This window comes from Notolepis coatsorum (genome assembly GCF_963971535.1).
Source record: "Notolepis coatsorum genome assembly, chromosome: 1".
Lineage (NCBI taxonomy): Eukaryota > Metazoa > Chordata > Actinopteri > Aulopiformes > Paralepididae > Notolepis > Notolepis coatsorum.
In genome coordinates this window covers 203,075,882-203,088,767 of record NC_140165.1, presented here as the reverse complement: position 1 = coordinate 203,088,767, position 12,886 = coordinate 203,075,882, and positions in this window count along the sequence as shown.

Here is a 12,886-nt window from a genome sequence, read left to right as displayed (position 1 = left end):
ATGGGCCTTGTCTACAAGATACACTATACGACTAAGGTACCCATGTACATGTCAAAATACTTCCCAAAGGTCAGTGAATACCACGACCACAACACCAGAGGAAGCTCAACAAATCATGTTAAACCCAGATTCGGCTCAAACAAGGGACTAAACACGTTTCGCAATTATGCCACATCAATGTGGAACGCCCTACCCAAAGCTGTAAAGGAATGTGAATCCCTACCCACATTCAAAAACGCTCTTAAAGAGCACCTACGGGAGGCTGCAATTTGAAACTGGCCACCGTAAATGTCCAAACCCCCCCCACCCCCACCCCCACCCCCTCCTAATAGTCAGCCTCCTCCCCACCGTATGTATATATTCTCTCCCAACCGTATGTATATTTCTCTCCCACCCACCCCCTCCTAATGTACAGTCCCCTCCCCATCATATGTATATACTCTGTCAGGATCTATGGGTACTGTATATTTGCATATTGTATATGTCACAAATGTAACAGTACTATATACCTGTATGTCATGTATGTCCCTATGCCATAAATGTCTCAATGTCATATATGTTGTGTATGTCATAAATGTCACTATGAATTGAAAATGGGGGACCCTGATGTAAACAAGACAAACGTCTTTCTCTGGTCTGCATCCCCTTAACAATTGTATGTATTGAGCCGTACTGTATTGTACCCATTCTGCAATCTGTTAAATAAAGTTTTCATTCATTCATTCATTCATCATTCATTCATTCATTCAACATAGTATACAGAACCGTAAAACAATGTATCAAGGCTAGAATAACAATGTATAAGGTTAGAATAATGAAAATGCATTTAATTGATTGATTTTATTTAAGTGTCATGCCCCTTTGTTGGTGCACAGCCCGTATGGACTTATAAGACACTACACAATGATCAAACATAAACATAAACATATGCTGTCGCGGGTAGTTTGATATTTCAGTGCATAACATCGAGCCACAACATTCATATTTCCTCTCATAGTCACTTCAGCAACTGGTCATTTCCAAAGGTGGAAGAGACATGGCAGAATTGTCAAAGATGATCCAACACGTCCATTATATATAGGCTACACAGAGGGATGGACCTCCAGAGCAAAGTTACCAGACTGCACAAAACTCTTTCATTACACCGGAGTGAGAATACAAAAGTTCTTCAAAGTTCTTCCCTTATGTATGTATGTATGTATGTATGTATGTATGTATGTATGTATGTATGTATGTATGTATGTATGTATGTATGTATGTATGTATGTATGTATGTATGTATGTATGTATGTATGTATGTATGTATGTATGTATGTATGTATGTATGTATGTATGTATGTATGTATGTATGTACCAATGTATGTATGTATGTATGTACCAATGTATGTATGTATGTTTCCATAGTTACGCAGATGACACACAATTGTACATCTCCGCTGAACCAAATTATCACACAGCTATTAACTCCATTTCCGCCTGTCTCTTAGCAATAAACAAATGGATGACGAACAACTTCCTAAAATTAAATGAGGGCAAAACTGAAATCCTACTAGTCGGTCCTATAACAAAAAGAGAAATGTTACAGAGCAATATGGGGCAACTTACTCCTTGGATGAAACCCGAAGTTACAAGTCTTGGTGTTATAATAGACTCAGACCTAAGCTTTAAATCACACATAAACAAGGTGACAAAAACATAATTTTCCCACCTTAGAAACATAGCTAAGGTACGGCCGTTTATAAATCAAAAAGACGCTGAAAAACTGATCTATACCTTTATCTCAAGCCGACTTGACTACTGTAATGCACTCATCACTGGCCTCCCAAAAAAAACACAGAACGACTCCAACTCATTCAAAACTCGGCAGCTAGGCTACTAAGAACCAAGAGGAGAGACCACATCAGTCCAGTATTAGCTAACCTACACTGGCTTCCGGTAACATTTAGAATTGATTTCAAGGTCCTCCTCCTTATATATACAAAGCACTAAATGGAACAGGACCAAGCTACATTGCAAATTATCTAGTCAACTATGTGCCTCCTAGAACATTGTGATCATCTACTACTGGTCTATTGAAGGTTCCAAGCCACAGTCTAAGGAAAATCAGGGATGCAGCCTTTGCAAACTATGCACCAAAATTATTGAACACACTACCTATGGACATTAGGGAAGCTAGATCTCTTAATATTTTCAAAAATAAGCTAAAAACATACCTCTTCACCATAGCATTCTAATACACTCCGCTGTTGATTGTACTGTAGCACTATTTTACTCTGCCATTCTATTGCATAATTTTACTATATATTCTATTCTACTATTTTATTGCACTGTATTGTTTTACTCTGTCTATTACTTTTTATTACAGGTTCAAAACTGTCAAGTATTAAACTGTGTGGGTATCAAACAAGAGACTGTCAGGTTTTAAAACTGTGTAGGACCCAGGCCTAGAACTGCACCGTGAGAGAGGGAACTCCTGAGTGGGAGGTTCGAAGGGTAAAGTAGGTATAAAACAGGAGGGAAGACTGTCAAGTTCTAAACTGTGGATACCAAACAGAGAAGGTAAAGACGACTTTGAACTGTTGAACAGTAATCCACAACTATTTTATTGCACTGTATTTAAAAAAAAAAATTTAATCTATTATTATTATTATTATTATTATTATTATTATTATTATTATTATTATTATTATTATTATTATTATTATTATTATTATTATTATTATTATTATTATTATTATTATTATTATTATTATTATTATTATTATTATTATTATTATTATTATTATAGTGAACACATAATTGATAATAGACAAGTCTGCATTCCTTATGCATTCAGCTAATGCATTGAAGGAACATTTTTATAATTATTTAATTTGATCAAATACTATTTGAATTAGAAATTGAAGGAAGGTATTGCGTTATTTTCAAGGGTAAAGGGCAAATCACTAAACTGGTTTAAGGTTTAAAGTTGGCCAGATTAAAAATGGTTGAATTTATCTTAATTCATATTGGGAATTGTCTTTGACAATAAATTACATTATGATAATTTGCTCTTTAGTATCACTTGCCAAATTCCACTGTTCTACTATGGCTAGGGGTTGGAAAGTAACCATGATAGTATGAAGTCCAAGCATCTGTTAATATATTATGGAGAGCACAATTTACAGCCACAGTCAGCGCCTTTCTCTCCCCTGTCAGTTAGCAGGTCCCCACATCCATATGGGTCTCTTCATTTTCCCGCCTCACCACCAGTCTCCCTACTTGGGCCTGTCAACACACCTGTTGGCTATCACCCCATCACGGAACCAGGATAAGAGGCCTGCACCCCTGCTACTCCTGGTCCGAGTGTTGTTGTGTTCACCTCCCGTGGCAGTATGACTCTTCTCTGGACATCTAGATCAATTATATATATATATATATATATATATATATATATATTAGGGCTGGGACTTTATCACATTAATTTCTATTAACTAACTACAGAAAGAATTAAAAGTTAAGAAAATTGGTGCATTTAATCGCATGATGATTTTTCTTTATTGTGTAAGAATGTTACCTTTCAAAGGAGACCAGACTCATGCATTTACTATAAGTATAAAACATAGCAAATTACTTTTTTTCTTAGTCTGTTCAAAAATTGCGCTATATATATATATAATTCCTAAAATTGCTGCACTTTGTCAAAAATTGCATTGATCTGTTGGTCTGTGTAGTAGCTAATACAGGATTTTGCTGCTTAACCCTCGAGTCAACCTTTAAAAAACCCACTACCTGTCTCCCTAGTGACCGAAACTGCGATCTCAGTAAAACATATATTTTTCATGTATTGTTCCAATTTAATTTCATGAATATCATTAACTTCAGTCCTCACCATACATATAGAATATTTATTCATTTTCAGGATTTTACCCATTTCCTAAATTAGGGTTAGGGTTAGGGTTAGGGTTGGGGTTGGGGTTGGGGTTGGGGTTGGGGTTGGGGTTGGGGTTGGGGTTGGGGTTGGGGTTAGGGTTAGGGTTGGGGTAACCTGTCCAGTTCTGCGACTATGGTGAAAGGTGTGACACGTGTTGTGCACACGCTTAATAGTGATTGTTTTAAAAAAACAAACATGGATTATTGTAATTGTGATACTGATCAACTTTTTTGGCATATACATAAAATCTAGCCAACGCTATCCACAAACACACAAACCCTAACTCATTTGACCAGTTCTGCGACTAAGGTGCCTCGAGGGTTAAATGTATGTATAATGTATATTCATTGATTCACTTGTATACCAAAATCCATTTGAATTGAACAATTTAGCTTTTTGCATAAAAAATTGATATGCGATTAAAATGTGATTAATTTAGATTAATTAACTATAAAGTCTCGAATTAATTTGATAACCATTTTTAATCGAGTCCCACCACTAATATATATATAGTGATATTCCCTTTCATAGTGTAACGTGTGTGCTCTGTATCCTGCGTCATATTGACCCCTGTTTGTTGACCCCTCTGATGTGTATAGGACATCACCAGCCTGCACCTCCCCGGGACGCGTCTATGCCAAATACAACAGTGTTCGGTTTCCGGGTTCCTCTGATTGGCCACTAAGCCCACGTGACAGCGTGCTAGCACGCCCCCCTTATCGCCCACTGCCGCGCTGTGAAGCGGAAGAGCCAGCGGGGCGAGGCGAGGCGGTGGTTTCTCCCCGGCTCCGTGTGCCGCTGACTCGGTCCAGCTCCAGCAGCAGCGGCCGTCTTCTTCCGAGGCGGCTCGTTCTTATTAATCCCCCATTGTTCAGGTTGACATGGTCGCACAAACACCCGTTGGAGGAGTAGTGGGGGAGAAGAAGAGGAATATATTTAAATAGCAAGAATTATCGACTGGCAACTCTGTGCTCGTCAGACATGTTAAAGGCCAACCTTCATGTTGTATTTTTGTTCAATAAACAATGTGGACTAGGCCAACGGTGACTTTCATGAAGAAGGAAAAAAAAGTATTGAAATTGACCCAGTTTTAGCGTTTTTATCAAACATTTTGTTTCAAGTTTCAAGTTTCTTTAATAGTTGTCATACAGAAGTACAGAATACTTTTGTACAAAATGCTTCTTACTGTTGCGCTCCAGAGACTGTGCAAGACAAGATAAGTATGAAATAAAAACATAGTAAAATTAGAAGTAAAAAAAGAGGTCACAGTGTTCAGTTTAGACATATGTACAATGTTCGATGCAGAATAGACGTAGTTACCATACAATATACAATACTGTGCAGTGTACTAATATACAATACTATATAGTGCAAGGCAGAAATGGAGAAATGGGACGAGGTGCAATTTAGGTACAATTCACAGTAGGTGTACGAGTTGTAGTGCAAATCCTTTATCGATAAATATAAAGTGTAAGTGTGTTTGTGTGATCTAAAGTGTGGAGAGTGGGTGCTGCAGTGTGTTGTTTGTTTGAGTGAGTGTGTGCGTGTGGGTGTGTGTGCTGTGTGCATTTGATGGTTGTTGCATAGTGATTATTGTTCGTTTAGCGATTATTGTTCGTTGAGCAGCCTGATGGCCTGGGGATAGAAGCTTCTTCTGAGTCTTTCTGTGCTCGCCTTAAGACTCCGGTATCGCTTGCCTGACCGCAGCAGTTCAAAGAGGCAGTTGTTCGGGTGGCTCGAGTCCTTAATAATTCTCTTAGCCTTCCCCTTGCACCGCTTGATGTAAATGTTCTGGAGGGTGGGAAGCCCCCCTCCAATTGTGCGTTCGGCTGAACGTGTCACTCTTTGTAGTCTGCTACGGTCTTGTGCAGTGCTATTCCCAAACCAGGAGGTGATGTTGCCGGTCAGGATGCTCTCTATTGTACATGAGTAGAAGTTCCTAAGGATCTTCTGACTGACTTGGAACTTCTGCCCAACACAATCACCACGCACGTGGATATTTTAATCAATGGTTCATAACGTGCGTGTGTAATCGAAATGATGTCATCACAACAGGTGCATGGCACCAGGGGGCTCACCAGGGGGCGCTGAGAGTCACACACAGCTAGTGGCAGGCAGTGAGAGCCTTGCTACTACTAGCCGAATGAAAATTTATCTGTTTCACCTAACAACACTATTGCTCCGTGATCATAGCCATCCATCTCTAAAGCTAACCACTATTTGTAAAAGCCACAACCACGTTACCATATTTGTAATAATGTAAATCATTGTGTCGTTGTACATATTGTGTACACCGTTATAAGCTAACATAGCTTAGCTTGGTAGCTATTGTGCTAACAACATATCCCGACGTCCGGCTCGCTGGCCGGCATGAACGCCCGACACAAAATGGTTCTCTCCTCTCTGTACACCCCCGTCCCCACGGGTCGAGCCCATGGACGCGACAACGGCGGAAGCCGTAGGGTGCTCGAGCCCGCCGTAACGCTAGTGGTACACGATAGCTATGAGCTAACTAACGCTACGGCCGCCGCTGTTGTCGCGTCCACAAGCTCCCCGGCAGGACACACGCGAGAACGGGGGCACATAAAGAGGAGAGAACCACTATAGCTCCGCAGGGACGGCGGAGCTATAGGCTAACGTCAGTGTAGTGGTCCCGACTGTAGCCGGGAGGACGGCATAGCTAATAGGCTAACATTAGTGTACTGGTCCCGACTGTAGCCGGGAGGACGGCGTAGCTAATAGGCTAACATTAGTGTACTGGTCCCGACTGTAGCCGGGAGGACGGCGGAGCTAATAGGCTAACATTAGTGTACTGGTCCCGACTGTAGCCGGGAGGACGGCGGAGCTATAGGCTAACGTCAGTGTACTGGTCCCGACTGTAGCAGGGACGGCGGAGCTATAGGCTAACTGTGATGCACCGAGTGGGCCACCATTGATCAACATGCAGCGACGTGTAGCTTGCATGATGCGTGTGCAGTGCTTTGCCACACAGGTCTGAGAAGAGGACCTGCACATGATTTTACTCGTTCCCCAAACTCCTCTACATGCCCCGATCTCAAATGGTTCACGACAGTAGACATAATGCTAATGTTAGCCAGCGCCATATATCGAGTATTACTATGACCCGGACGGGCAAGGCATACGTTTCCTGAAGTGACGTCACGGCCGTGCTAGCGTCTGATAAGCTTTTAGATTCGGCTCATTAATATGCACCTGTAGTGACGTCGGCGTTTGATACGCTTTTTTGATTCGCGCATGCATGTTATTCGTGCGTGGACCTTTTTAACTCTTTCGGAGTGGCATTTCCGGTGTCAAATGGAAAAAAATAAATAATGAAATGATATACCAATGATGTAAACTACCCATAATTGATCAGTAGGGTTTAACCTGGATGTTGGGCTTTAATGTCATGTATGTTGTGTATGTCATAAATGTCGATATGAATTGAAAATGGGGGACCCTGATGTAAACAAGACAAACGTCTTTCTCTGTTCTGCATCCCCTTAACAATTGTGTGTATTGCGCCGTACTGTATTGTACCCATTCTGCAATCTGTTAAATAAAGTTTTCATTCATTCATTCATTCATTCATTTCTCCCCCACTACTCCTCCAACGGGTGTTTGTGCGACCATGTCAACCTGAACAATGGGGGATTAATAAGAACGAGCGGCCTCGGAGAGAAGACGGCCGCTGCTGCTGGAGCTGGAACGAGTCAGCGGCGCATGGAGCCGGGGAGAAACCACCGCCTCGCGTCGCCTCGCGTCGCCCCGCTGGCCCTTCCGCTTCACAGCGCGGCAGTGGGCGATAAGGGGGGCGTGCTAGTGGCCAATCAGAGGAACCCGGAAGCCGAACAGCGTTGTATTTGGCATAGACGCCCCCGGGACCGCATGGACACACGTCGCGCTCCACTCCCAGCCTTTCACTACCAGCCCCCTGCCCCCTTTTCCTTCCCCGGCTTCATTAAAACACCCTTGTGCTCTGCTCTTGGGTTCTCTAGACACCCCCCATAACACACAGCATATAGCCTGTCCATAAACACAACAAGTCCACAAGTCCACCAGAGCTCTACAAGTCAATGTGGGAGTTATTTTGACATGATTAATTGTCCCCTGCTGCACCACTATACCGGAATTGAAGGTTCCCCCAACTGCCAAATCCCACTATAACCCCTGTATACAGTACATACACACATTATAAACACATTACAAAACTTAAATCATAAATATTGATTTAAGAGACAATCCAACCAACTCTAGTAAAAATCTTGTCAATTTATAAATAAGCAGCATTTCCTCTTATTCCATGCTCTACAAATAATATTGGTCTGTATGTCTTCCTGAAAGTATTTGTCCATCATCAAGAGAATACATTCTTACAAAACAGAAATACCGGCAAACCCCATTATCGGAGTACAAGCAATCAGATATTGTCGCTGGTGGAAAAAAACCTTGTACAGTAACAACATTTTTTACTTAAATATTTTTTTTGATAAATCAACTCATTAGATTATCCTCCATATGTGTGTGTGTGTGGTTTTACAAAGTTTAAACAATGGGAAAGCATTAACCTGTTCCACCCCACGGGGACGGTACCGACCCCTTTTTGACATTATTATCATATATTAATATTTTTATGAGTGATGCAATAAATTAACGTTTTTAAAATCAAACGTTTTCAAGTATTATTATCACTACTATGTCACAAATACATGTAGAATGTAAAACGTTAGGTTGGCAATAGTTTAGCAATAGGTTAAAAGTGAGTTTATATCATTTTAAGTTTTTATTTTTCACTCGCGTTTTTGACGCGGAAGCGGAAATGGAAATGTTGAACCATGGGAATTGTAGTTTTTGAAGATCGCCATTTTGAAGATCGCCTCGCCAGCTATCTGCCAGCGTCGGAATTTCTCAAAACTACACTTCCTGTGGTCCGCTATGGTCGTTCAAAGTTCGGCGTTCTGAATGAATCATATCAATAATTGTTATGATTCGCGATAATAAGCTACAAAAGGTAACGTTTTTGACAAATATTGAAACGCAGTCAGTTTCTCCACACTATTGTAATCATGTAGGAATAATTAGATCTGAAATTAGTTACAAAATGATTACACTGTGGGAGAAATAAAAAAGTACAGTCGATTACATTAAATATCTGTATATGTTATTATGCATGCCTGGTGATACTATATCCAAATTGAACTCGGCCATTTGAAAGATACTATATGTATATATATATATATATATATAAATGTGCGAATTGGCTATAATAAGGTAATGTATAAGCATATATTCTATATTCTATAATAATATTTCAAATTGCATTGGTCCGGATGGGAGAATTCAGTACTGTATATACAAAACCTTCAATTTTATCATCTTCCCTTTATTAATTTCCTTAGATATTTTGTACACATGATCTCAAGAGGGTACTGAATTTGCTCAGTGGCAGTTTTTTAAGTTTGGTCATTATTATCATGGTTTTATTCACTGTCAAATATGAAAAGAAAAATCATAATTCATATTTTCCTTTGTTTCATCAGAATTTAAGCAAGCCTAGTAATAGACACAATATTTCTGACACTGAGAATACATTCATTGAGGTCCATAGATGTTCCTAGATACCAAGAATATGCAAATAGCCCTTGTAGAAGTGGAGCAATATTCCATTTACCTAGGTATACATTTTATGCAGATCTGTCTAAACCTCGTAACTCTATTCGCCCTCAAATCTATCTGTCAAAATCTCGTAACACGCGCTTCTTCAGTGTTTTGGCTGCCCGCTCTTGGAAGAATGGAACAGAATTAGCAGCGACTTTGTCTGAGGTAAATTGATCAATATTATAAACGGTTTTCAAATTCCAGCCTGCAAACTCATGTAAACTATGCAGTATGCCTACCGGTCGTTATGTCTGATTTTCACATTATGAATATAGATCGAAGTGGTTCTTTAGGACATTGAACAGTAGAAAGTAGTAAGTAAGTAAGTTGTTGAAAACATGTACACATTACGTTCGCTAGTACAGCACCACTAACATTAGCTACGCTTATTTTGCTAGGCAAATGGTGATTGATGAGAGAAAGGCATGTCACAATTAACCCCTGAACGATGTAGTGTACCCATCACACTGTGATTATTTACCAGCGTTTCTCCTACCATTACCTTGAAGGGGCGGCCTGCGTCACGCGTAAAAAAGTCTCTCTCTCTCTATCTATCTCTCTCCACGTGCAACACACACACACACTAAAACTGTTCGGTGTGTCACTGTGTGTGTGTGTGTGCGCGCGTGAGTGTCCGTCCCAACTCTGGTCTTTGGAAACCAGATGAGATCAGAGGAGTTTGATAGTATTTACTGAGGATGGCCAGATAATGTTGATATTTAAACTTAAAAAAATATTATACAGAGAGAAGCTTGCAAGTACAAAGCGCTAACAACGTTAGACTGCAGCGCAGCGTAGGCGACTTTCCCCCTGGCTGCGGTAGGAGCATTGTAGGCTAAGATTAAAAAAGCACCTAATATAAAGTTGTTTTTCAGCAGAAAGGGTCAGTGACAATTCCTGGTGAGTATTTGCAAATAGACACTTGGTAACATTTATGGAATACATGTTACTAACCGTTTGAATCGTTGAATAACAAAACCTCTTATAGCCATTTTCACAACATTTGTCTTACAAAACCTTGTAACACCATTTGAACTTTATCAGAGTAATATATTAATAATGTATTGATACCTGCATGTAACTGACCATTTATGAAGACATTGTACCAACTATTGTGACATGGTGTTCAATTACGTTAAAAACAGGTCGTTTTTTTCATCTCCTGAAAAGTTGGGTTTTTGGTGTTACAAGGTTTTCTTCCACCAGCGACGATACAACGTTTCTTCATACACAATGTCTTATGGTGGAGAGACAGCAGCATATTCCACAGTGAGAGCACAACATCCATTCACTGTCCTTTAAATCAGTGTCTCTCTGCCGGACTGGACCGACTGACCTGAAATGTGACACAGATGAGGATGCTGAGGACCCAGCATGAAGCCAGAGAGTTGTTTTTCTTGTGGAAAAGTGCTGCTTTTTGACCATCTGGTCACCTTGAGAGCAGCATGGAGAGAGAACGAGATAGAGGGAGAGAGCCACTAGAGATTGGCATTCTGCTGTATGTCATGCTGACCTAGAAAACAAACAGCTGCCTATAGAGGCTAAGAACAGATTTCTCATGACTCTAGAAGGAGGAAAAGTTTGGTCCCACAACTTCCATCTGACAAGGAAGTCCAGTTAAAAAATGTATACTAATATCAGGATTTCCCCATGGGGATTAATAAAGGAACACTTGACTTTACTCTCACAATCCCTCTCCCTCCCTCTCCTGAAAAAGAAAGCTTTGTGTGAAAGAGGCTCTATCCTCTTTGTAATGGAATCCATGAGAGTTCACTATACTGAACTGTATTGTAACAACCTCTCACGGGTGGCGTATTTTCTGGCTGCTCCGGAGTCTCCAGAATCGCCTGCAGCTATAGGAAAATTAATGGACAATTTTAGATCACTCCTAGCTTCATCTGTGGTTCATACCGCTGTGGTCCCGTGAACAAAGCCTTCTAATGTACATTTCTCTCTCAGACAAGGCAGGGGATTTCGAATTTTAAGTAGCAGTTAAAAAAATATATATATATAATTATATATATATATATATATATATATATATACAGGAAAAATCGCTCGCCAAAACTAGCTTACCATTGCAGATCAGGGCACCCGGCATCACCAGCTGTGGTGCATTCTGTGCCACATCCAGTCATTCAGGGTTAGCAATTTGGCTTTTGAAAATTGGAATGTGTCAGAAATGTGCCTTTTAGAGAGATCCGGGTAAACCCTGTCCAAAAAAAAGATTTTCACTCATGGTTTTCGCTCGTCACATTTCACCTAGATCCCTTAATCGCATCGCATCGCACCCCCCCCCCCCCCCCCCCCCCCCCGCCCACGTGAGGTATAATTGGAAAATTACACTCATTGGCTATAATACTGACGAATAGTTTGAGCAATCGACGGATTATTGGCAGTTCTGGAGCCTCAGGAGTCTGGGGTGGTAATCTGATGCGCGCACATAAAAAGTTGCACACCTGACATATCGTCATGTAACTTGAGGACCAAGGCACGGATTTCGTTGGGTGAAGTGGTGTTCGAACGGCAACAAATAGGGCTTTTATTTTATTATATGTTTCGCGAAAAATGCAGCCCAAGCTGCTAGATGCTTGCAAAGTGCCGTGACTTTCACATTTTCCGCCGGCAGGCATGCCGGGTCGTATACGAGGTATACGAGGTTAACAAAACACAATTTTCCCATTAACCCCACATGCATTATCAAGGACAAAATTACTGGTAAACTGGAAAGGAAAAGACTGTTTGCAAAATAATGTCACTGGGGCTTGTCATAATGACATGAATGTATGATAGGTCTATTATTAATGCATAATTATCACCCTTCCTAGTCCAAAAATGATTGCAAGCTGGATGTCTTCGCTCGTATGATTTCACATATGGCATTCCTATGGTAGTCTAGAGAGGGTAAAAAGCAATCATATGTCTGTCTTTATGAACACTCTCACTCAATTCATTTACATTTACATTTACATTTAGTCATTTAGCTGACGCTTTTATCCAAAGCGACTTACAAGTTCACACAAATGAAAGCTACCAAACTATCTCGCTGACCTGTTCAATTATTTGAAAGATTTTCGGCTACTTTTTAAAAGAAAAACCCACACAGACGCAGGGGCGGGGCTAGGGGGTGGCTACCTGGGCTCAAGCCCCGAATGTTTTCTGAAAAGCCCAGAATCTATTTAAAAAAAAATAATAATAAAAATATATATAATTTTTTTTTTTTTTTGACAATTCATCATTGTTACATGAAAATATGTTTGCACCAGATTTAGCAGAAGCTAATTTCCATCTGTAGTCTATCCAGCTGCTAACTGT